Source organism: Cotesia typhae, unplaced genomic scaffold, assembly GCF_013202065.1.
Source record: "Cotesia typhae breed Kobodo isofemale line unplaced genomic scaffold, CoteBio_Ctyphae scaffold_121, whole genome shotgun sequence".
Lineage (NCBI taxonomy): Eukaryota > Metazoa > Arthropoda > Insecta > Hymenoptera > Braconidae > Cotesia > Cotesia typhae.
In genome coordinates, this window is record NW_027423773.1 from 455897 (window position 1) to 482831 (window position 26935).

The 26935-nt window shown below is 36.3% G+C and overlaps 1 protein-coding gene across 2 annotated transcripts in view; it reads left to right on the top strand.

Annotated features, from left to right (window-relative positions):
• The first annotated feature begins 1974 nt into the window (after positions 1-1974).
• The window catches only part of Sox102f (transcription factor Sox102F), a 51249-nt gene continuing 26288 nt past the window's right edge, over positions 1975-26935 (top strand). The window contains exons 1-2 of one of the 2 annotated variants that reach the window (XM_074252530.1): positions 1975-2031; positions 13728-13791. The gene's annotated coding sequence lies outside the window, so the exon portion shown is untranslated. Of the gene's footprint in view, positions 2032-5497; positions 5559-13727; positions 13792-26935 lie in introns of those variants that run through there. The other variant, XM_074252531.1, reaches the window with a different exon arrangement.

The following is a 26935-nucleotide window of genomic DNA, read 5'->3' on the forward strand; positions in this document are numbered from 1 at the left end:
AAAAAAAACATATTTTCCTCTGATGGATGGTAAAAAAAATTGTTTTTTTTTTTTTTTTTTTTTTTTTCTAAAAGACGCCGGAGATTAAATAATCTTTGCCATTTATGTATCAGTAATTATTTATAAAAATAGACTGTCATCACTGGCGTTACAAGTTTGTACGGGCAATAGCGGTTTAGTCACTTTTATATTAATATAAATCTTTTGGTCATTATATCTGGATTACTCTCGTTAAATTTTTAAGATTTTTATGATACAGTTGGATAATTATATGAGATTGAGTGTCTTTTTGGAAAGGGAGGGGATAAAAGTCGGTTTGAAGACTTGAAGGGGTTTGTAAAATTATTTGGAGTCTTTTGGAGGTGTCGAGGGAAATAGGGAATTTTTTTATGCTTATTTTGAAATCCTAAATGCCTTCTATCGGCTAATTTTCTAATTAATATTCTTTAATTAATATAAAAAAGTGTCTTATTTAATATTAATAAATTTTTTTAATTATTAAAAAATATATTCTGCTCCTAATAAAATAATTATTAAATTAATAATAAATAAAATTTTTATTAAATAATAAATTTTTTTGAATTGCAATTTCTTTTCTTAAATATTGACTTTTAAAAATATAAGCTCATCTTAATGCTATACTCATCAAGAGCTTTCATTTGAATACCCACATGCCATTTTTTATATATTTTATATTTATGGTATTTGTGAAATATATAAATATATAAAATATATGAAAAATTAATGTGGGTAGTCAAATGAAAGGTCTTGATGAGCCTAACACCAGGATGAGCTTATATCTTTAAAAATGTCAACAGTTCACAAGATACAAGGCCATCTCTTAATTTTGCATTGTCGGGAAATAAAATGTAATAATATAGATTATTTCTTTAGTAATAAGCCAAAAATCTTAGAATTGGTAAATCCGTCGATATGATTAACGATTTGAGGCACTTGACTCTCTATTATTCTATATATATTGCCCGAGAGCACTTACGGAATATCAAAAGCTTTTATTCCGGCAACATTGATGTCAAATAACCTGATTTATGGCATTCTCACCATTAAAATCAACTTAAATCGTGAAAATACCACCTCAGAATTCCACTCCATTGTATTTCTATTTTATAGATTGATATATATATATATATATATATATATATATATATATATATATATATATATATATATATATATATATATATATATATGTATGTATATATATTTTTATATTATGGTATTGTGAAAGGCGGATATAATAAATGGAATTTTATCGAAACGTAAATGACGAGGATGATACGAGCCACTAAAAATTACCGTTAACAAATCCGGTTATACATACAAATACATATACATATATTTATATGTATGTGTGTCTTTTCGAAAAGATGTAAATAATAAAAATAAAATTGATGAAAGAAAATATATATGTAGTTAACCAATAAAACTAGCAATAGAACTGGAATCACCTTGCAAGAGTGAAAGTTTATTTTTTTTTTTTTTTTTTTATTGAGTTCGGTGATTGTCTCGTTACGTAGGGGAATGAGTGCATACGCAGTAAAACTTGATGATTTTATGTGATGCTGATGAGGTTTGTTTGCACTCTCACGGTCCAGGTCCACGTTCTAAGTTACATAACTTATTTACAGCCATACTAATAATAATAGTTTTTTTTGTAGTGATAAAAAATCTATATTATTAAGAAAATAAGAAAAATTTAATTTATATACAGTTCTAGTACCGAAAAAACCCGACTCCCACCAACCCCGTGGAACGACAAAAAGACATATCATTCGCTGTAGCTGGGTTATTACTTGATGACCGAGAGGTTCTTTGAGACACTGGAGACTGAAGAGGTTGGCCAATAGAGACAGACCAATTACGGTCCTTTGCGTCCCGGTCGGGAATCACCAGCAACAGCACTAGCAGCAGCAGTAGCAGCAGCAGCAGCAGCAGCAGCAGCAGCATCCTGGTACTAGAGGTATCGATTTGCATTGAAATAGACGGCGGGTGCTCGTCGCTCGGTGCTCGGTAAGTAGACGGATCCTCTAATGGATTATCAGTCCGAGTGATCGGCGATGCTTCAAAGCATATCCAAGTGTGCCCCTTTCTCCCTTTTTTCCTTTCGTCTCTTTGCCCCGTTCTTTCCCGTCCGCAAACGAAAGCTGGCTTTGCTCTTACAGAGTTCCATTGCTTCATCCATTTCCTAATGAAACTCTTCTCCAATAGCTTGCTGCTGGTTGATCATAATTATCTTTAGCGTGTGGCTGGAATTATATATCTTGAAGAAATGATTCATGAGTTTTAACGGAGTTAACAATGACGGTCACCTGAATTCAGAATCGGCCTCGTTTGACCATCATCCAGGTATTAAATAATGTTTTTGTCCGGATAAAACATCTGACGTGATTGGTGATACGAAAAGCGAGCTGGGTGGATGCTGGAATGGTTGGCAATGACAGAACAATGCTGCCGAGGCTCTGGGCTCCTTTTAACTCTCAAGTCTCAACTCGCGTTCACCCATTTGTAACCAAACACACCGATTGTACACACCCCGGACTCCAGTTGTGTTCCAGGTTGTTGTTCAACACGTAAGACAGCTCTTTGTCTTCCTTTGTTTTGCTACAAGTCATTTCCCTTTTTTGTCGACCTTCCGAGCAATAATATTGCTTTTGGTTGGAGAGCTTTACATCCTACAGAGCTGTATTTTCCTCGAAATTGTGGGAACTAGCCATTAAATTAATTCCTAATTTAATTTGTACTGTCCCTAGAACTTAAAAAAGGTGACCAAAAAATTTGGAACGAATCCATCGATTAGATTTTAATAGAATCCTTTGCTTTTGAATTATAAATTTTGATAAATTAGCCTAATTGTTCAATTTTGGAAGATTTTAATGAACTTAGACATTAAATTACTTCAGATTGCTTGAAAAGTCAAAAGCCAGATCAGACAATGAGTTAGCAAGTGGGCATTACAGCCGCCGATAAAACTAGGTGGTAAGCATTTAAAAGGAAGTGATAAAAAAAAAGGTTAAACGCTAATCTTTGGAGGTGGATAAGTTGTGTGGTGGGCGAGAGAATCTCTTAGGCTGGGATGTCAGGCCTATAAATAGAGCCTTGGGTAATCACTCTGGATTTATGGTAACCACGGATTATCAAGTTGTACAAGGGGATATATTTCATATCGCGACGTTAGCTTATTTCAATGCCCAGAATACCTGTTTCAGACACACACAACACGGCCCGTACATCCAACAATAATAACAACAAGAGACCGTGGCAAACAAGACCAACAAGAAGAAGTAGGCTCCGCTCGCCGACGAGCAAGAATACCGAGCGATCTCCATCCACTGTCTCTATCTAGTTTCACTCTTTGTCTCTTGGTCTCTAGCTAGCGTCCTGGAACCAGCGTCCAGCGTCCAGCATCCAGCATCCAGCATCCAGCATCTAACATTCAATGCGACAGTGATTCCCACGAGACTATCTGTGCCCAGTTCCTACCCGAAGTACCGAACCGATGGCCGATGACCGATGACCGATGATGATGATGATGATGATGGTGAAGCTGTCGATTCTGATCAATTCGTTATGACGATCGCTTGCTAGGATGCATAACGAACTGTGAAAGTGATGAATCCTCTCTCGGTTGGTCATTAATTAGACATTAGACATTAGATGGGGAAAATTGGTGCCACGGTCCTTTATACTGTCTTGCTCTTGGAAACCACGAAGGACGGGACAATGGAGCAATCAATAGGGTAATGAGAGGACACTTTATTGAATTATCGGGCCGGGGTTTCGGCAGCTTTGACAGCGACACTTAGTCCGGTCGATGCCCCGCGGCAGCTTTTTAAAGAGCAAGACAGTGTGTACACTTGCTGAGACACCTAGGAGCTTTGTAAGTGTCGGGAGGATGTTAATATACGGGCCGTCTATTCCAGTCCCAAGCACTCTTATCGCGCTTTAGTCCTAGTCGACAGGATGGCCATGTTTCGATTGAGCATGTCGTGGTAAGTGATACCGGGCAATGACTTATTACACCGAGTTGTTCCCCTTCATTTACATACTCGCTATCATTTTATGTTCTGCTGCTTCATAATTACCTAAGCAATAAGAATGAGACTTATGGTTGCTTAGAATTACTTGGAAATTTTGCTTTAAAGAGGAAGGGGTGTTGGAAGATTAATATAGCTTCCAAGGATGTTGTGAGGTGTCTTAGAGAGGCTGTGTATCAAATTTGAAGCTTAATTTAATTTTAGGAACCAAAAATGTAAGTGGCTTAAGACGCAAATTTAAAATTTGGGCTTTTTAACTGTTCTGGGGTGGGGGGAGGGTGCAAAAAAATTATAGTAGATCAAAATGCGCTCAAAGGAGCATAGAGGAGATCTTAAGGAGGGTGTATATAAAATTTGATGTTGATCTGAGTGGTAGTTTGGTCATAGGAACCAAAAATGTAAGTGGTTTAAGACGCAAATAACTTTTTACCCAATAAAATCAATCTGAATAAAGTTTAGACCAAAAAAGTGTTTCACTATCCACCCTAATCACCAGAAGAAGAAGAATCTTCAGCATAAGTCCTGCAGGTTATCAATGAACTCCATGAATGATCAGATTGAAACGTGAAAGTAACAACCGATGATTTAAAATTCCAGAGTTGGAACAGGCAGGTGAAGTGTAGCATGATACACGTAAAGCTTTGTCCATACCCCGGAATATTACCCAAGCGTGTTATCATTCCCTCTCTTTCTTGACAAGTGGTCTCCTCGTTTTCACCTGAGCGTGGTTCTCCCCCCTCTCAATGTCTTTGGGTGCCTACATGAGCGACTTCCACATGATGTCGTTGGTCCGCTCGGCTGGATCTCTTACGTGGTGCCTGGTACATTGGTACATCGGTTGCCCCTCCAGCTCCTTTCAACCGTCGGTCTGTCTCTGTTCCACCAACATGATGAATCCCTTCCCCCTCACCTCGGGATCTTGTCTTGTCTTCTTTCTCTCTGGAGCCACGCACACGTGTGTAACCCGGTCCTCAGTGTAAGATCGTACCTGATGGGGAACGCACCTATTGTCGCCCAGAACCCGTCACCATCATCATCATCATCATCACCACCACTATCATCACCACCATCATCATTATCAATAATTCCACTATCATCACCATAAAAATGACCTTATATCCGGTTCTACCGTCAACGTAACACCTCTAATCATCAAAGGACTGACCCGTGAGTATCTTGACCGTCCTAAAAGGGTGGCATCAAGCACCCTTTAAGGAATAGCTATCTAATAGCGTGATATACCCTCCCGAGGTAATTGATTGATTAGACTTTGGGTTAATTGCTAATTGTCGCGGAATGGACGCTCCAACTACAAGTTATAGGGGTTGTTGTTAACTCACAAGGAGCAGGACATCACTTGCTCATCAGCACCAGAGCCAGCGGATTCAGTGTCTGTGTTGTTACAGTGATCTGTGTTATTTATAGTGATCGTTTTATTGATGATTGATGATTAATTTTATTTGTGGTGCTCGTAAATGGGAACTTTACTTAGAATTACTTACGGTGAGTTTCTTGTTATTTTTCACTAAGTTTTCTCTCCAATGGAATGCACACACGATTAAAGCTTGCCATTTTTGGGGCACAACTTTACCAACTGGTTATTGTTGATTGTTGCATTATACTCTTTTGGATAATACCTTTTATGGTTATCTTGGATTGAATTGATAGAAAATTTTCCGAGCTAAAATTTTGTACTGATATATTTTTTTGATATCTCCAATAGTTTGGCCGTATGCGCTGAGGGAAACCTTAAATTTTTGAGTGATGCTAATGGTGGGCTTTGTACGGATTTTTTAGAAAACAAGAGCGGGTTTAGGGTGTGTTAATAAATATATTTCCGGTGAGTAGTTAAAAGAAGCTCAGGAGTGGGCGGAAGGGTTGATCATACCATAAACATTTACGGGCTACGTCACAAAAGAGGAGATAAATTCCAGCCCCGTCTCATCTTAACTGACAACAAGTTGCTGTTTAAAAACCTCAAGAACTTTCTGAGCTTCCTCCACTTGTGGTGTATGTACATACACCAGTCCCCTGCTCATTTTAGTTGCTTTGAAGAAATTCTCCAGCAACGTCAACATCAACATCCACTTGTCTCTTACTACTATTTATATATATATATATATATATATATATATATATATATATATATATATATTTTTTTTTTATTTAGTCAACCTATAAGGGTGTAAGCGCTAACAATGTTACGTTAACTCCAATTAAGACTTCGAGCTCCTCCGGGCAAACACAAGGACGTTCAAAGACGTCCAAAACAATGCGTCACTTATTGCGTAAATTAATAATAGAAGCACTCCAGTATTTTTTCACATATGAGTCCTTGATTAATTGTCCTATGATTATCTTGGATTGACGCATATTCTTAAGACACGATTTCATGGAATCTATTGATCGAAAGGGTATGATATATATATGGTTTTTGGATAGGAAATTATCCGGGAAATCATTTTGTATATTAATACTTTTGTCGTATCTCTTATAGTTTAGCGGGAAATCGTATTTTAATATCATCAATGCAATTTTAATTGTTAGGTCGATTTTCTGAAGCGAATTTTCCGGAAAATTTTATGGAAATTCGAAATATTAGATAATCACTGGATAGGAAATTTTCCGGCCTACAATTTTCTATTCTTACATCTTTTTCCCTATCTTCAATATTTTCGCCGGAAAATCACTTTTTATACGAGTAAGTGTGTTATTGTCTCTATTGACGCCTTTCCATCGATTTTTCCGGAGAAAACTCTTACAAAAAAATCATAAAATAGCATATTTCGATCGGAAATTTCCCGAGGAATCTAAAAATGCCAAAAATTTCCCTCTACCTCTCCCCATCTCCTTCAGCCCTTAAAGCCTTGTTTTCTAAAAAAAAGGTAAAAATCCATGCCGTCTTAAAAAACAATAACAAGCTCGGGCCTAATTAGTCTTGGATATATCTGGAATCTCATGTGGAGCTGGTACAGAGTCACAGTGGTCTCATCAGAGCCCGGAGTTTTATGTAGAAGATTTCTCGATCCGCCGGGATTAGCATACAAATCGATTTAAACTTGAGATAAATAGCCACTCAAAGGCTTCTATCTACTTCGCCGCTCTGAGCATTATCTTGTCCCGGAGATTAACGCTTAATGCTTTATATTTTCCCTCTCTTCTATCCAATTCTTGGGCCTTACTAACCCCCACTACCGACACTACAGACAATTAGACTCGGATATTTTCCTGGGACAGTAAATGTGCCGATGACCGGATTTTGGGGCTCTCAGATAAATATAATTCTCTTCGGTATTTTAAAATAATTTATTTTAGAGAAAAAAAAAAAAACCAACCTCTCCCTAAAAGAGATTAAATCATTTTTTATTGCTCAATTAGACAATAAGAAATTCTTAGATTTTTTTTTTATTTATCTCTGGAAAATAAAGGCCGGTATCGGGTGACACTAAAAGCTTTCTCTCGACACAATACCTGCTCTCTGTCCTTCTGAGGTATAAATAAGACTAGTCCCCAGATTTAACTCCCGGGCACCTGCTGCTAACATTCAGTTTTGGCCCACTTTGACAATTTGGGACTTTTCTTGCGATTGTTTGACAACAAACTCATTTAAAAAAAAAAAAAAGACGGTCAAAATAAGGTTCGGGATGACGAGAGCTTTACGGAGAGTACCCACAAGTCATGTTTTCAAAGAAATTTGCCATATGTGATCATATGTGATCATACATACCATATAAAAAAATTAATTCCAAATCTATCAAGTGGGTACTCAAATAAAAGGGCTCATCACGTAGAATCACTTCAACAATATCTCAATAAGTTAAAAAATTCTTTACGTTATCTAGCCGGAGTTTAGACGTCCGAAGTAATGAAATGTGTAAAGTGAAAAGAGAGTATGCTAATCAATTTACGTATGTGTTGAGTTTGACATACATATACCGAGCTTGATATTTATTCATTCGAGTCTTGCTTAGGAATTTACGTTTAAAGATTAAAGTCCATCTCATGCACGAAAATTACAATTATTATTTTACTTTACAAAAAAGCGACTGTAAGCCCCAAAAATTGTTGGGGGTTTGTTTTTTGGTCTAAATTGCATGTAGACAATAATTATTCAATGACAAAAACATCCACCCAGAGTGCAATCAGTCTACGTCAGTCGGCCGCTGTAGGTTGTAATTTAAAACGGCTTACTTTAATGACCGGCGATCCACTGCACGAGTAAGTGAGCTTCGTTTTTTAATTTTCAACTCTTTCTCTCTTTTTCTCAAAAAATAAAAAAAAAAAAAAAAAATAGTTTCCAATTTTCCAAGAATACTTTTCTAATCGAGTCACAATGGTTATTGTTGCCGTAATATTTTTCGGGGAAATCAAGAAGAAGATATTCGATTCGAATGGAGCCCAGAAACTTGTCCAGCAGGCTTTTATTTACTTTATTAAGGCTCTGCGGTAACGGGACCCGAGACATATATACATATATATATATTTGTACGTATATATTGAACCGACGTTTGGACTTTGGCTACGGTTAAAATTGACTCATTACGCTTGAAATTCTTTAAAGTGTCCCCATTTATTCAACTTCTGAGCCCCGGGAGCTCGAAACTTCAAATTTGTGTCTTGGACTACTTATAAAGTTGTTCCCGTGACCGAACTACCCCACAGGTCAACTTCAAATTTTATATACATCCTCCTTGAGACCCCTCCTATCCTCCTTTGAGCGCATTTTGGCCTACAAAAATGTTTTTACACCCTCCCCCCACTTCAGAACAATTAAAAAGCCCAAATTTTAAATTTGCGTCTCAAACCACTTACATTTTTGGTTCCTAAAAGCAAACTAAGCTTCAAATCAACTTCAAATTTTATATACACCATCCTTAAGACCCCTTCTATGTTCCTTTAAGCGCATTTTGATCTGCAAAAATTTTTTTATCACCCCTTCCCCCTCTCACTCCTCAATTTCCAACAAAACTATCCACAATCGGATTTCTTCTGATCAATAATCGTTAAGTATCATTAGCCACTAAAAGAAACAACATTGTATACAATCTCCAGTCATTTATTCTTCTCCTATCCTCAATCCGCTACCAGCTAAAAATACATAACCATAAAAATATCTACAGAGTAATACTATATAGTACACACTGCGAACAGACGGGTCTTATGAATAAAGAATTCGCTTATACAATAGTCTCTTTGTGAATAGCATCTCTCGCTACTGGGCTGTCCTTTCAGCTTCTCTCTTTATGCTCACACACACACATACATACATACACACATCCACACATCCACACACATACTTACACACAAAAACACACACGTGTTGGATGTTGAGCATCAATGTGCTAATAATCCGAGGAAATTTGTTTCAGTATTCATTTATTTAATTGTATCATTACCATAATAAGGTCTTACAATATTGTGCGTTACTTAAATATAACCTTATTATCCCATTAATTATAAAGCGTTATAATATATATATATATATATATATATATATATATATATATATATATATATATATATATATATATATATATATTTAAATAAAAAAAAAAACATTTTTCTATTTTTCAATACCAAAAGGGTAAAAAATAAAAAAACTCCGTCCAATTATAATTATAATAATAATTATGACACGTAAATAATGAGGTAGCACTTTTAGTATTCGTATTCATATTTAATAAAATTATTAAATTCTATAATTTGTAAAAAACTGAAAGGGCCATTCAAAGGGTTCCTAGTCAGAGGTATATCCATTGATTGTCACTCATGTGGAGATAACGATCAATTCTAGATATGCGATAGTTTTTTGTCTTTGAATTGAGAAAACATTGAAATTGTCACTTTCCGGGGGATAATAGGCACCAGATTGAGATTTTTTTCAACCCAGGGAAGGAATATCGATTTGTAGCGACAGAGGAATTTTTTTTGGGAGGCAAGGAGTCTTGGGTTTAACCTTTTTTGGTTAATAATGCCCTCTATTTATGATTTTCAACCAAATTGAGACATTAATGGCCATTAATTAGTTGATTAATGGCTGAATTCAGCTCATAAAATTACCAAGCACCAAAAAAAATATCAAAAGACAAACAATAGCTCTTTATAAGCCTCAAAGCCGATCCTAAATCTGAGAAAAGTTACATAAGCCGTTGCGTTGGTGTGTAAAATCGTCAAGGTTACTGACTAAAACCTCTCAGAGAAGAGTTGTAGCAACAAATAGCCAGACAATAAGCTAAGACGAGCTGTGAGGTGGCAAATACTTGTACTTGGACAACCATAATGATTTGCTTAGTTAATATTTATTCAGCTAGCCGTTCTTTCAGCTACGAAATTAAGGTTGACTTATTTGCATTGTCTGTACTGACATTTATTATTTTCTTTTATTGTCGTTAATATATACATAACCATACCGTAAGCCATTAACATAATAATAGAGACGGTGACAATGACAAGAGTTGTCATCATCCTTGCCGGACTTTGTTTGACCAGCTGGAGAATTTAGGCGGAGAACTTACCGTCAAGTCCATCATGTCAATAATAGACAACAAATACAATTACCGAATTTAATGTGTTAATTTGTCTCAGTTATTTAGTTTTTATTTTTATTTTATTTTATTTTTTTTTTTTTTTTTTTTTTTTTGTTATGAAAAATAACGCAGGGAGAATATAAGAGAGAGGGAAGCAAGGCAAGGGGTGACCATCAAAGTAGGCCCGTTTTTTCTTTCGATTGAACTTGCCGAATATCGAGAATAAATAAAGCCGAGCGGACCGGAGATTTCTCATTTCCAGGTAATTAATTTACAATGACTTTAACAGAGCTTGAAGGGGAAAAATACTCGAGGGTTACTTATGACCTTAAGCTTACGGAAGCTCTTTTACACTTTTGTTATCGTAACCCCGGTTAGTTGGTGAGGATATGGACGAAAATCAGGAGGACAATTGTTTTTAGGAAATTTTGAAATTTATTTTCTTAACAGGTTATGGGCCCAGGGGAGGAATTTTGGGTGGAGGTCTTTGGAATAATATATTAAGTTAATTTAGAGAGAATCAAATCAATCGATTGATTAGTTTCTGAGTTATAGTCATTTAAATACGGAAAATACGAAAAACCAAAAAAAAAAAACCTTTTTTTTTGTGGGTTGAAATTTTGAGCTAAATTTTTGTGGAGACCTTTGGGACAATGTAAAAAGTTAAGTTAAAAAGAATCAGATCAATCAATTGATTAGATTCTGACTTATATTCATTTAAATAAGGAAAATACGAAAAACCAAAAAAAAACCTTTTTTGACTGGGTTGGAATTTTGAGCTGATTTTTTTTGGACACCTTGGGGATGATATAAGGAGTCAAGTTGGAGAGAATCAAATCAATCGATTAATTAGTTTCTCAGTTATAGTCACTAACAATAAAAAAAGCCTTATAGCTGAAAAAATGTAGACGTTTGCATTGAAAAAAGTAAAGAATAACATTAATCAATTTTCTATGTTATTAGTTATTAGCTTTCTTTTCACCGGCAATATACTTATCCTGTCAAACCCAGGAAATAAGAACAAGTTCTGTTAGTATGCGACTGGCAACATACAACATCGAACATACAATACTTTGTACAGCGGCGATTAGTTTCCGGGGCTGTTTTGCGACTTTATTTCTCCATGCATGTGTCGAGGAAGGGGCGCTGGGGTGAGCAAGGTAAAGAACGAGAAAGAATTATAAGGGCAAAAGTCGATTGAACATAAATTGAATGATTGGGGCGCGACGAGGGTGCTTGATTGTTCATTCAAACAACAATCGTAATTGCGTTACACTGACTCAATACATTCTTGATATTCCAGATCTCGGTCTAATATCCAGAGCGACTAAAGTCAATTAGTAGTCGTGAGTTTGTCGTGTGTGAGTTGTCCATGTGTGAATGTGTGCCCACAAACTCGAGCACCTTCGGACTTCTCGAATCAACACTTGACGCACTACCCACTTTTCATGTTAACGTTATTAGTGCTTAACGTACAATCATTCAAACACGTGTATGAGCACTGTCAACCGTACGCTACATACTCTACGCTACCTTTCACTATATTCATTTCAAGCCATTCTCTTTTTACTTTTTCGGCCTCTAATTAAACCCAATCAAACATTTTTTTACATTAACAGCTTCAGTCTACTGTCTATTGGCCGATTTCAGCCTCAGAACATTGATTTTTCCCACCCGGGCCCATAACCTGTTAAATTCCCTCTATTTTGTAATCACCATAACTCAGAAACTAATCGTTCGATTGATTTAATTCTTTCTAACTTAACTTCTTACAATGTCCCAAAGGTCTCCACAATAAATCAGCTCAAAATTCTGACCCACAAAAAAAAAGTGTTTTTTTGGTTTTTCGTATTTTCCATTTTTAAATGACTATAACTCCGATTCTAATCGTTCGATTGATTTGATTCTTTCTCAAATAACTTAATATAGTGTCCTAAAGGTCCCCACTAAAAATTCCTTACCTGGGCCCATAACCTGCTGGACTAAAAAAAAATTTTGCTCCGTGACTATGTAATTAATCCTCGTAAACAACCAGAAGAGTCGATTAGCCCGTTGATTAATCGCGAAATTAACTATAATAAAAGCAAAAAAAGTAACTCAGGAGATTAATAATAAATCAGGTAACCTGTAAGAGTAAATTAACAACAGACTAAACTCGGAAGAGGAAGATAAAAGAGCAATAAGGTGGGGCGTCAGCGGAGCCCTGTAGCCTCTCTCTGCCTCGGCCTCTCTCTTTTGAAAAAATAAGTACGCATATGTACAAGACGGGTGAATGGCCTGGCGCGTCCTTGCGAGCCACCTGACCATGCTTTGGAGTGGAGTGGACTCGACTGGACTGGACTGGACTTTCCAGCATCCTGCTGCCGCATGTAATTCTTACATTATACCTACGCTACTCAGGTACAAGCCACTTGACTGTCCTGGCAACTAATCTCGGGCTAATTAAACAACCGTCGTTACTTTGACTCCAGTGTAGGGATGTATATATAGATATATGGTATATATATATATATATATATATATATATATATATATATATATATATATATATATATATATATATATATATAAATATGGGATGCCAATTGAATCCTCACATCACATTTATAATTATTATTGTTAGCTCGAATAAAACATTTGCGGAAGAAATCATATCGCCGGCATCAGCTTTCTAATGCCAGCTACTGAAGTAGAGAGTATCTCTTACCGTATGATGTCTCTGTGTTTGAGCTTAACGTTATATTTGTCTGTGTGCCACGTCAATACTCGTATATCCACTCCCATATACCAGCAACCTCAATCCCAACATCATCTAACTATTTATAGATCAGACCACCTGCAGCTTCCGACGGTTACGGCATGTCCGGCATCCTTTTTTTACCTTTTTCAACTTCAAGACGTTACCTTTTTAAGATATTAATTATAAAGTTGTTGTTATTATCGTTTAAACCACCAAAAACAACCAAATCTGATCATTGAAATCCCCCACGAATTCGTTGGTTTCTTTTTCAAATCCAATTTTTTGGATGAAATATTGAAGTTAGGAATTCTGCATATGGATAACGCAAAAGGGCGGTAAATTTACTAACTTTTGAGCTTAAAATTAAATTAAATTAAATTAAACCAATAATTTTCCTTGTTTCAGACGGATCATTGCGTCCCAATGAGTCATAGGCGGGGCCCAGCAGAATCAAAGGACCCAAAATCCGGTAAGTTGATAGATAAGACATCGAGGGTGATAATAACAATATCCGATCCGATATCGTGGCATTGAGGCGAGTGTTTGTCGAGGGGAGATAACTAATCGACAAAGACGTCATAGAGATCGTCAGACGTTTTTGTACTAAATTTTTATTGGTAACAATTATTGCAATTGTTGATATTTAGCTTCGAGAGAGTAAACACGGTCACCTGCTGGCTCCTAGGCAGCATCAGGTAAACTCTCACAAGCAGCCATACCTGCCCGAGGGCTCTGTATGCTCGGCTCTTTTTGCTCGTATGCTTATGTAAGCACCAGTGTGCGTGTACGCTCGGATTATGGACTGCAGATACTACTTTTACTATTTTTAAGAATGTTTCCTTAGGCAAAGCATCGGCTCTACGTCTAGGTAGCCTGTTTTTCCTCTTATCTGTCTTAGGATTAGCGTTTCTGTTGACAATTGATTTTATGGGTTAGTTTTTGTCGATAGTATTTATAGTATAAAAAATTAAGTTGATTGATCGATTAGTTTCTAAGTTATAGTAATTTAAAAATGGAAAATACGAAAAACCGAAAAAAAACTCTTTTTGACTGGCTTGAAATTTTTGGCTGATTTTTTGTGGAGACCTTTAGGGAAATATAAGAAATCAAATTAGAAAGATTCAAATCAATCGATCAATTAGTTTCTGAGTAATAGTAATTTAAAAATAGCAAACGTAATTTACACTAAAGCCGAGTTTGAATAAATTTGAATTTAAAGAAAAAAAAAACATGCCTTAGATAAAATCTCAAGAGCGATAGGACTCTGTTGGGGTATTGTAAAGAAAACAATTTAAGTGTAACTCCGGGACAAAAGAAAAAAAGGTTATCTACCCTCATTGAAAGGTCCGTTATCGTTAAAAAAAATACGGTATTAAATATTAAATATCGATAGCGACAATAGATCGGATGTTTGAGTAGCCTATCAATATCAGAGTACCTTGTGGTGACTCATTGTCACGATTGGGAGTTAAAAATGTATATCTATATATTTGTGATGAGACGCCGAAGAATAAAAATAAAAATAAAAATAAGAACAAGAACAGAAGAATAAAAAATGCCGGGCTCGGTGGAGTGAGAAGCCGAGGCAGGACTTTGACTTTTCATATGGAAGGTGGCCACATATGTGTTGCATGGGAAAATAAATCTTGTGGACACTCAACGGGAGGGAGAGACTGGACACTGGCCGCTGTCACCGGACACGAGTTGGAGTTGCAGCCGTCTCCTCTGGAGCTATCTAACCCGGCTGAGGCTGAGGCTGAGGCTGAGGCTGAGGCTGAGCCTCCAACAGATCGCGTGCGTGAAAGAGACGACGGCTATCAATGCAAGCATTATGTTCCTGTATAATATAATACCCGCTACACGTTCCGAGGAATAAGCCTTACGTCTGTGTGGATTTTATCTTGGTGTGAGTTTGGATTTGTATATTTGTATATATATTTATGCACCGATAATGTATATTGTCAGCGAGCGCCAACTTTTAAGACTCGTCGATTTTATTTTGCGGTTTAAAAAGAGGAGTGGGGGGGGGGGGGTTAAAGTAGAAGAAAGTTAGGTTTTTTAAGTTTTGGCGGGAAAATAAATTTTTTTTATAAATTCAATTAAAAATTTCCCACGTTAAAATTATTCTAAGAAAAAACTAATAACTCTCGGATTAAAAAAAAATAATCTCTGACGACCTCAAAAGAGTATTTTGAAATTAAAAAAAAAAAAAAAAAAAAAAAAACTTGGGCTATTGAGCTGTTTAATAAACATAAACAAAGAGCGTTAGGTATTAGAGCCTCAGTAGAGATAGAGGGCGGAGATAAGATTGGATAATAATACACGGGACAGTGCACCTACAGGCTAAAGAAATTAGGAATACAAACAGAGACATTGGGGGCCACATCATCACAGAACAGACACAGTCGCAGTCACAGTCACAGATTGAGATAAAAGGGCCACAGTGTGCTTCCCCTGCCCCACTTCCAGCCTTTGCCATCGGCTCTCCCCCTCTCTTTCCTTTATTACGCGACTAATACGAACACTCGCTGAGATAAAGTTTGTAAAGCATTTGGCTTTCACGCAAACATCATTTTAATCCGGTCCCAGTCTCGCTTAGAGAGAGAGAGAGAGAGAGAGAGAAAGAGAGAGGGGGAGAATCGGTGGACGCACAAATAAAACAAGACAGGAACAAAATAGACTCGACAATCCACTGAGCTGCGTAATCAGAGAAACATTATTTTCCTTTGAGCTCTGTCGCCCGTTTTTAATGCTATGGCTTTGAAAAGGTTTTCAAAAATTTTAATTGCTCAGTTTTTGGAGACAAACTTTGTTGTTGTTGTTGCGGATTTTTAGTTATTTTAATGTCCCAAAAGTCTCCACAAAAATCAAACAAAAATTCCAATCCATCCAAAAAAAGGTTTTTTTTTGTTTTTCGTATTTTTTGTATTTAAATGACTATAACTCAGAAACTAATCGATCGATTGACTTGATTCTCTCTGAGTTAACTTATTATATTGTCCCCAAGGTATCCACAAAAATTTAGTTCAAAATTTCAACCCACAAAAAAAAAAGGTTTTTTTGGTTTTTCGTATTTTCTATTTTTTAATGACTATAACTTAGAAACTAATTGATCGATTGATTTGATTTTTTTTAGATTAACTTAATTTGATGTTGCAAAGGTCTCTACAGAAAATCAGCCAAAAATTTTTTCCGTGAGCCCATAACCTGCTTGAATCAAAATTTCGCAACGTAGATAGTAAACGAGATTTTTACAAAATCATGATAAAATAAATCTAGTAATTATCTAGACACTTGACTCGTCTAATCACCAACAGCAATAACAATAACAATAAAAATAGAGAACAAAATGTTGTTGATTCGCGTGTGAAAAGTACTCAACAACCGCGTGAACTCGCCATTAATTCTCAAACTAACTCTTACTCGTAGAAAGTATTTTATTGTAGGTACAGTACTTGTCTTGTGTATATATCTATATATGTATAGTATACAATCAACACAACATACATGTATATAAATTTACGTTGTACACTTGGCGTACAAAGGGATCTTGTGGCTTTGTAAGACGAGGATCCTTTATCACCGTATAATATACAGATATACCTTCATACATATGTATGTGTAGATGTTGTCATGACTCTATAGAATGAACGTCGGGACTATAACATTGTAGAAGGGGGTATAAAATAAATAGAAATAAAAATAAAATAAAAAAAATAACGCTCGTATACTTATACCTTATACTCGTATATACAAGGAGCTTAAAAATAAATAAAGAGGATAGTGCAGTTGAGTGAAAATGCCGGTGTATTAAAGAAAACTAACGCTTTTGTCGGTGGCCGGCATTATACGACATCCGGGCAGCCATAAGAAACAGGAATAGAAGCACAAATAGGAGAAGATAAATTGACGATTTAAGAGAGCAAGTCAAAATCTTTAGATAAAGTTATTCATAAATTTTTATTCGAACAGGTTATGGGTCCAGGTCCAAAAAATTCGAAATAAATAATTAATTATATTTTTCTCAGCTTAGAACCAAAATAGGGCAAGTTGGACCCCGAAAAAAAATGACTTACTTTAATAAAAATATCTGAAGAAGAAGGGGTTGAGGCGATCCATAATAAATGGCGTCCGTGCGACATAAAATTTCTCGAATTGCAAAATTGATGCGGCTTATGTTACGGTACAGACTACAACTACTATAATATTATGTATGTGTCCCTCCTTCGGTACATTGAGAAAAATACTAGGACGTAAGTTAGTGTCTCGCGGGTACGGTCCTCGTTTTACTGTAAACCAACTCCATATTATATATTGTAGTACATGGGGAAACGTAATTCATTTTTTACCGGACTCGGATCAATTATTTATAAATTGCTGCTCCCTCGTGATCATAAGATCCCATTCGCTTCCCAATACTTTTCTCAAAAGGAACAAAAAAGTGCTTGCTGCTTTCTTAAAAAAAAAAAAAAAAAAAAAAAAAAAAGGGGGAACTACCCTCGCCGGTCTCGCGTGACAATAAGGAACTGCGCCAAGAGACCAGTAATGAATTTTTATCGCGATAATAAAGTAACCACAATAAAGAACACCCTCGATTCCCGTCAAACTGTTGATTGTATTGCATAAACAATTTCCGCTTTTTAATGAGCAGAAAATTTCCTAAAAAATGAGTACTTACTCAATTTTTCCAAAATTCCAAATTTTTGAATTTTTTTTTGGAAATTCTGGATTTTTGAACGAATCAAGTGGGTACTCAAATTAAAGATAATTTTATGAAGAATTCACCAACGAATTCAAAAATTTATTTTTACGAATATTTACAGAAATAAATGAGGATTAATTCTCCAAGAGGCAAAAAAAAACTTGCAAATATTGACGGTATGAGCTCGAGGGTGGTCTGGGAATTAAAAGAGAAAAATGGGAATAAAATATACGAAGGGTTTGAAGGGACGACAGAGAGATTTTATTCTCTAGGGAGCAGTCAAAGCGCGTGGCCGTGCCCAAGGATCTGAGCATCAAACAGCCGTCTGTATAGATCTATCGTCGCATGTCACTGAAGAAGGAACAAGGAAGGGGAAGGGGGGGGGGAGAGAGGAGGAAGCGTGTGTGTGTATACATTGGACGGCACTCGATCGTATCTATCTATCTATCTATCTGCCTACTTAGGATGCGCCACGACAGGCTAATGTATAATCATACTGAGATATCTAGATGGAATACGAGGAGACACTTTGTATCAGCTCATAAGGGATAATAAGCCAGGATGGGGTGGAAGGGATTATCGTGTAATTGGTGGTAAAAAGAAATAGGGAAGTGGAGGTTATTACAAGGTGATTATTTGATTGTTGATAGCTCGGTAATGAAAGTGAGTTGGGGTTCTGATGAAAGAAAAATAGCAATTCTGTCGATTATCAGCGATAACTTATTTGTGATAACTCATCGTAAAATTAGATGATGATTTAAAATATCATTTGAAAATTTAGACCTAAAAATTTAGTGATAACAATCAATAATAACTAGGCCAGAAATCGGGTGATAATTAGTGATAACTCTTAATGATATTTCAAGTAATAAATTTCAGTGATATTGATAACTTTTTTAATCTTCTAATTCAGGGAAAAGTCAGCGATAACAAAAAATCGAAAAATAAATGATTTTTCTGACCCGAACAACGACCTGGGTCTCTTGCTTTTCGATCTTGTCCATTATCGCTGACGGCAACTCATCCGTAAATAATCCTTCCACTTCCACCGAGTACCAATACAACAATATTAACGCAATTAATCACCCATTTCGTAATGACAGATCATAATTGATAACATAATGGACATTGTCTGACAAATCCAAACAATATTCGATATGTGAATACCAAAAGAATACAGAAGCCGTCATTTGATCAAACACCGGCCAGTGCAAACAGTCTTTGTTATTTTATTTGTTTTTCAACAATTTTGAATTTTAATAAAAACCCCCTCCATATAAAATATAACCTTGATATATATACATATATATATATATATATATATATATATATATATATATATATATATATATATATATTTATACCTTTCAAATATTGAAAATATTTTTTCTCATTTTTGTCATAGATATATTATCTACATATGTATAATATCAAGTAAAATGAGGACGTACGCATGAGAGTTTAACTTTCTCCTTCAGATTAATTAGTCAGTCACTTTAATGGAAATTTTTAATTTTTAATTTATTTTTCAAAATAATAATAATAGTACAAACGTGTTTGAGCGTAAGCCGCTAGGATGATAATGTCATGCGTATTAAAAATGCCGGTGAACAGAGTTAGAGACGGGAGTTAGCATTGAGGTAACATATATACCATATTATACAGTTTATATAGTATCTATGTAACGGTATACAACGATTACTATTGTCAGATTCGTACGAATAAATGGACAACAATGGAGAATTGTAAGAGCTACGGATATGGTTACACTAACTCGCTGTCATTGTCAGCTTAGAGAATTATCTCATGTATATTCCTATTCCGACACCTATTACAGTTTAGATAACATATGTGGTAGAGAATATAAGCTTGATCTTTTGTGGAGGGCCTTCACGGTGATATAAGAAGTTAAGTTAGAGAGATTCAAGTCAATCGATCGATTAGTTTCTAAGTTATAGTCATTTAAAAATGGAAAATACGAAAAACAAAAAAAAAACCTTTTTTTTGTGGGTCGGAATTTTGAGCCGATTTTTTGTGAAGACCTTTGGGACAGTATAAGAAGTTAAGTTATAGAGAATCAAGTCAATCGATCGATTAGATTCTGAGTTACAGCCAATACAATTTCGCAAATTTAACAGGTTATGTTCTTCAAGTGTCTAAAAGCAGAAAATAACATAGTATAAACGTATAACAAGAATAATCAGTGGTACCGAAGAAGACGAAGAAGAAACCTCGTCGTCGGAGGGAAGATAAAAGAGAGAAGAAGTTGCCTGTGCTGGGATCATCTATCATGCAGCTGTTGTTTCCATTGTCTTGTTAGTCTTCCTCTCTGTTTTGTTGCGTACGTATGTATATGTTTGAACGTATAAATGGTATGGCGTATGGCGACGACTACCATGCGTGGACCGAGTGTGCAACATGTGTTTGTCCCCTTGTCCTCTTCGTCAACCTCTCTCTTTCTCTCTTTCACTTTCTGGTACTTCTTCCCTCAGTTTTTCATTGCCGCCGTCACCAATCCAAGTCATCTTCTTTTTTTTCCTCCACTCCACTCGCTGGTATCTCTCGGTCCCTTTCTTCTTCATCTCTGGCCTTTTTCTCACTCCTCACTCCTATCCTGGATGGCGTTATTCTTCATGTCCAATGAATATACCAATGAAAGGACGGAAAGTGTAGTTGTGTATCTGTACCACGGAAATACTTTTGGTTTAGCATTTCAAACGATTCTTTTTTTTTTTTTATTTTTTATTTTTTATTTTTTATTTATTTTTTCGTTTAGGACTAAGCCGACTTTACTCAACTCCTCTTTTGTTTTCTTTTGTTTCACGTTTTTATTTATTGCCGATGACAGTTTTAGGTTCGAGGTTATTTTCAGAGTAACATATTACTTCCGATGTTGATTTCAAGGGAAGAGTGTCGCTGAAGGTGGACTAGACTTCAAACATATTGAATAAATCATCAATTTCATCATTTTTTGGGCGATAAAATATTGAATTTTTCTTTCGATCCTATTATCTGCTACATTTTAAATTTTTGAATGACTATAACTCAGAAACTAATCGAGCGATTGACTTGATTCTCTTTAACCTAACTTCTTTTACTGCCCCAAAGGTCTCCACAAAAAATCAGCCAAAAATTTCCAGCGAGTAAAAAAAAGGTTTTTTTTTGTTTTTCGTATTTTTCATTTTTAAATGACTATAACTCAGAAATTAATCGATCGATTGACTTGATTCTCTCCAACTTAACTTCTTATATTATTCTAAAGGTCTCCACAAAAAATTAGCCCAACATTTTGAAAATTGTGTAATATAGTCAGTAGTCATATGATGAATTTTTGGATGAGAAACTGGTAGTTCTTATAGGTGTATACGGAAGGAGATATGCCCGCTATCTCACCAATAAATTGTCGGATCGTGTTGTCGCAATCCTCAGTTTTATTTTTGTTCCTCGGTGCACTTTTATTATTATTTCGATCGCGGACGTCGGCTTCCTATAAGACAACTTTTTGTCGATAAAATCCCCCGTTTCTTCCTCCTGACCCCCCCCCCCTCCCGCTGGTGACCGGTATCACAACAAAGATGAGTCGAACATTTAACATTGGATCTAACTACTCGGTGGTTATTGAGCGTGTATGCCAGTTGTTTACGTTGTTTAACTGTATTATACACGTATGTATCGGTAGTAAGTAGCGAGTAGCGAGTAGTCGGTGCTGGGCAATAAGAAGTAACTTCGAGTCCTGCTTTCACAGCATCCAATGTAGGATCGAGAAAGTAGCCGGTTCCCGGTTGGTGATTCGTCCAACGTTTATACATACCAATCGAATAGAAAGCCGACATTAATATTAAATAAAACTCAATCCAAATCCCCAGATTATTCATGTTTCATCTTTTAGCTTCTTTATTGTTATTACAAGTTATTTATTATTTGGTTTTAACCCATAACTGCTACTCAATTTTAAGTTCAACAGGTTATGGGCCGTGGGTCGGAATTTTGAGCTGATTTTTTAGCTGAAAATACGAAAAACAGAAAAAAACTCTTTTTTACTGGGTTGAAATTTTGAGCTGATTTTTTGTGGAAAACTAACGCAGTATCAAATCAACCTAACATCAGTATTACACGCCTATAAATTAGGAATAAAGATCGTCACCCACCCTTTGACCATTTTCCGCAAAGCAACCTCCACACGTGGCCACTTGTCCGTCGATTGATCTCCAGAATAAAGTCTCTCGCGTGCAATAAACCAACCAGAAGACAAAGAGAGGTTCACTATCACATCGAGCACGTGCCCTCGTGGATGGTCATTACTAAAACAGTGACCGGGCGATTGTACGCTTAAAAAGTTTAATAAAACTTAATACTTTTTATACTTACGGGCTAGGACTAGCATTTTCTGGTATACTCGACGGGCCGATAAATACCACCTAGGAGGGTGATCTATCCCGCAGTCTACCACCCCTTGAGCAGTCTTTCCCTTTTTTATCATTCCCTCGGATCGCGAATTATAGACGTTTTAAAAATATTGTTCCTTTATTTATTCACGAACTATCGGTTTCCAATACCATGTATATTTTTTCTCCTCTCTATTATTTAGACCCTATTTTTACCATTCTCGTAAAGAAAATTAATTTTTTTTTTTTTTTAAATCGACGGAAGAGTCTGAAAATTCGGCAGTTTCTCGGAAAATTTTATATTTCATTTTTAAATGACTGTAACTCAGAAACTAATCAACCAATTGACTTCATTCTTTCTAACTTGACTTCTTTTATTGTCCCCAAGGCCTCCACAAAAAATTAGCTCAAAATGTCAACCCAGTAAAAAAAAGTTTTTTTTTCGTTTTTCGTATTTTCCATTTTTAAATGACTATAACTCAAAAACTAATTGATCGATTGATTTGAATCTTTCTAATTTGACTTCTTATATCATCCCCAATGTCTCCACAAAAAATCAATAGATCTTATTTATAAAATCACCGATAACTGCTCAGTAAAAAAATTACTGATCGTCAAAAACGATGACAACCATTGACAAAAAAAAAAGTAAAATAAAAAAAAATTATCAGAAAGTTTGAGAGCATGAGAATAGGGATTGGACGGGAATGGGAATGAAAGAAGCTAAACATTCGCGGTAAGCGGCGCTTTCAATTATTCTCCGAACAATTCCGCCGCTTGTTTCCTTCAGCGATTACATCTCCTTCGTATTTATTCCCTACCCGTTTCTTCTTACGCCCTTTACCTTTAGCAGTACCTCCTCTTATTTGCGTTGTCCATTTTTTAATCCTACCCGAGGAGAGGATTTCTTACTCGTGTCTGTCGTAAGACCATTAACTTTTTATTGTCCTGTTCCTGTTTAGTTGTACTACCCGCAGTTGTAGTCTCCAGTATCGCCATACTATCCTTCGACTTGTTCTTAACTCACATTCACCATCCACCATCCGCCATTCGCCATCCACTACCTCTATTCAATCAGACGATCCCCATTTCTGATCAACATCTAATTAATGCGCTTCTTTGTTTACAATCCATCCAGACTGGTTAATCACTTAACATTAACTAAATCCCTTATCACTTGTATCGTTTATCCCTGATTAATTACGGATGTTATCAATTATCTGAATATCAATATCATTATCATAAAACACCAAAAAAAAGTTACTTAAACTTTAAATTTATTTCAATAACTAAATTTAAAAAAAAAAAATTAAATGAAAATGCGTCTCGTTTTTTAATTAAGCTCAAACAATCACGTAATTATATAATAGCTCTCATAAAGACACCCGGGTCGCATTGAAACCATCTTGCTCTCAATCTCAATTCATAATTATTCACCAAGGTCATTATTAAGCCCAGGACAATTATTGTTACTAATTACTGAGTCTTAAACAAACGACCAAGAGGGAGACACATCTTTTGTATTCGCGACCGATTAACGCGGCCTTTCATAATCATAAAATACATATAATAATATAATATAACATAATATACATATAAATATATATAAAATAAAAATAGCCTTGTAATAAAAGCCTTGTAGAGTTTCCTTTCAATGCTTTCATAAAAATTGTCGTGAAAACTAATTTTCTTGGAGAAAACTCTGCAGAAATAAAAGGGGCTATTTTTTTTTTTTTTTTTTTTTTTTTTCTGCTCCCGCCTTTCTATTTATTTCTCCTCATACACACAGACGCAAAAAAAAAAGTACACTTTTATACGAGGTGCTAATCCCGAACCAGGAGACGACTCAAAGAGGACAGGGCAGGGGGTAGAGCCAAAGGAGGAAAAAGAGTACGAGACTGATGTGGGGTAAAAACAGCCCCGACGGATTTTAAATTCCCGGAATTATAATTTTGTTGTTGTTGTTTGGATTATTCAATCAATTATTATCGATTTCTTCAGTAAGTTTTTTAAAAATATTTTTTTAAAGGCTCGGAAAAATAAAAAAATTGTTCCTTGATTTGAGATAATTAAAAAGTGGCGACATATCGAAGATTAAAGTAAGCTCAGGAGGTGCTTAAACGTAATTTGCAGTTAAATTAACGGTGCGCGTCCGAGTTAATGATTCGTTCTCGTGGCGTTTAAATTTAATTTGACGATTGCTCGTTAAGCGTTACCCGAATTACTAGGAATTGGGGTGAGTAAGCTAAAAAAAATATTGTGTAGATAATAATACGGAAAAAAAAAATAAACAATTAAATTTACACTGTGCAGGATTCGAACCCGGTACCGTCTGGGTAGTTATTAAGTCCCTACTATCTTCTCCCCAAATCATTCGATCTGACTGCTCCAAAGCACCAAATGACCACGGTCACCTCTACTATCGATCCCTTCACGTCTTTTTTAGAATCTTTGACCCAAATTTTTCACCCCCCTCTCCGATCTATCAAACTATAATTTGTGCACCCAGAGCACAATAAAGAAGATCCTTAATTTGTTCTCATCAAAGTGACTCGGCAAATATTCTCATCCTTACGACCCAATAACAATAATACCATTAATTGCAGAGGGCGCTGGGGGGAGAAATATTATTTATCTCCGCAAAGAGCCTCCGTAAGTAACAACCGCGTCAATACCGCATTAGTGGGATCACGAGGCTCTAGATGGCGGAGCAGTACCTAGACTTTCATCACCCCCCCCCCCCAGCCTGCTCATATAAGGCGCATTGAATGAGCCCTTGGAAATGACTCTTATGCTCCTCGTCGGATGAGGATGTAGGATAACGGCGATATTACTCCTCTCGACTAAGATTACCAATATCCTTGGCTGGCTCCGTCTGTCATAAAAGACAGGCTTAGCGATGATATTAAAGCATAAAGCCGCCCGATTTCACACTAGTATTAAAATCGATTACCAGTCACCCACCCCCTGCTTATCGAAGTTCTTTGGAAGGAGCAAGTGTTTTTTTTTTTTTTTTTTTTTTTTGAGGAATTTTGACGGTCATCTAGGAACTCCAGTCATGGAAATGAGCAACGTGATACGGGTGCAAAGGTCATATGGGGAGTAAGTGACGACAATCAAAGGGAATTATTCAGAGGACAACATTGTTCGGGGTGGAAAATCAAATTAGTCTGTGCTGATCCCAGAGAAGAAAAGGACTCGAGCATTTGCATGGCTTGAATTTTTGATTTTTAAGGAGTTAAAAATAGAAAGTGTTGTAGGAGGGGGATTAAAATTTAATTATCAGATCTTACCATTAAAAATCAATAAATAATTGTCTCAATAAGCGCTACCAATGCCCCTTCCCCAAAAAAGTAAAAAAGTAAAAACAAAAAAAACAAAAAAAAAAGGCAATTACGTTTCAATTATTCCGATAAATACCGGGCTCAATAAGATCCGGTGTCAAGTAAGACGGAAAGCTCATGAAGACCGAGTGTATTAGTTGAAAGAGATGAACGAGCTTACACTGTAGCTAATGAGTCGAGGGATGATTGATTCGCCTATTCCGTTTCTCATTACCCCCACCCCTCTAATTTTCTTTCTCTCTCTTTCTCTGTTTAGCTCCCGCGAATTCCTTTCATTAGCATGCCGTTTTCTTGAGGTTCATTTTCCATTCACGAGCCGTCATACCGTACAATGAGTACACCACTTGTCGCCCCACGAAGGGGATGAAAGCCTTGAGAATTATTTATTTACTTTATTTTACTCCCTCAAAGAGTTTTGTTGCCTATGATGATTAATCATCTATTAATATCCACCTTTAGTTATTTTAACAATTTAAAATCACCAAAAAAAACACTTACTCAGGGCTCGAACCCAGAACCTTAAATTTCGTTCAAAAAATTAAATTGTCCATATCTCAGCCGCTAATTAACCGATTTGGTCGTTTAATATCTCAAAATACTCGTTTTAATAATCTTCATCGATTTCCGCGACTCACTACCCCATCCTTTGACCCAAATTTTTTCCCCCACCCCTCTAGAAAAAAACTCGTCTATCAATTATGCCCAGTGAGGTCCCTGAAGAGCGTCTATGTACTGGATCTCATTGCAGGCCGATGACAAAGTTGTCTAGCAAGTATCCCAAAGCCATTAGCGACAGATCTGGTCCCAGAGGATGTAATCGGGCGTTGCCCTCCCTCTCTCCTCCTCCCCCCCCCTCCCTTCCCTTGAGCGAAACATACCAACAGGCTACATACCAGCGCCCTCACCGAGTTAACTGCTCAAAGGACAAACATAACAACTTTATACGACCACAGCTCAAGGGGTTAAGCGAGCTCCGTTAATAGGGGTGGATTTGGATCGAGGGTAACACGAGGCTCGGGGGGATCCGATTGATCTACCGTTAATATTTAATACATCCTGCTCTTCATTACGACAATTAGCTCGACGATTTTCCGGGAAATTCAAGATGGACAACCAATGTGGAAGAGAGTTGGAGTGGGGGATCAGATAACAAAGGGCCAATGGAAATATGAAGCTTTGTTA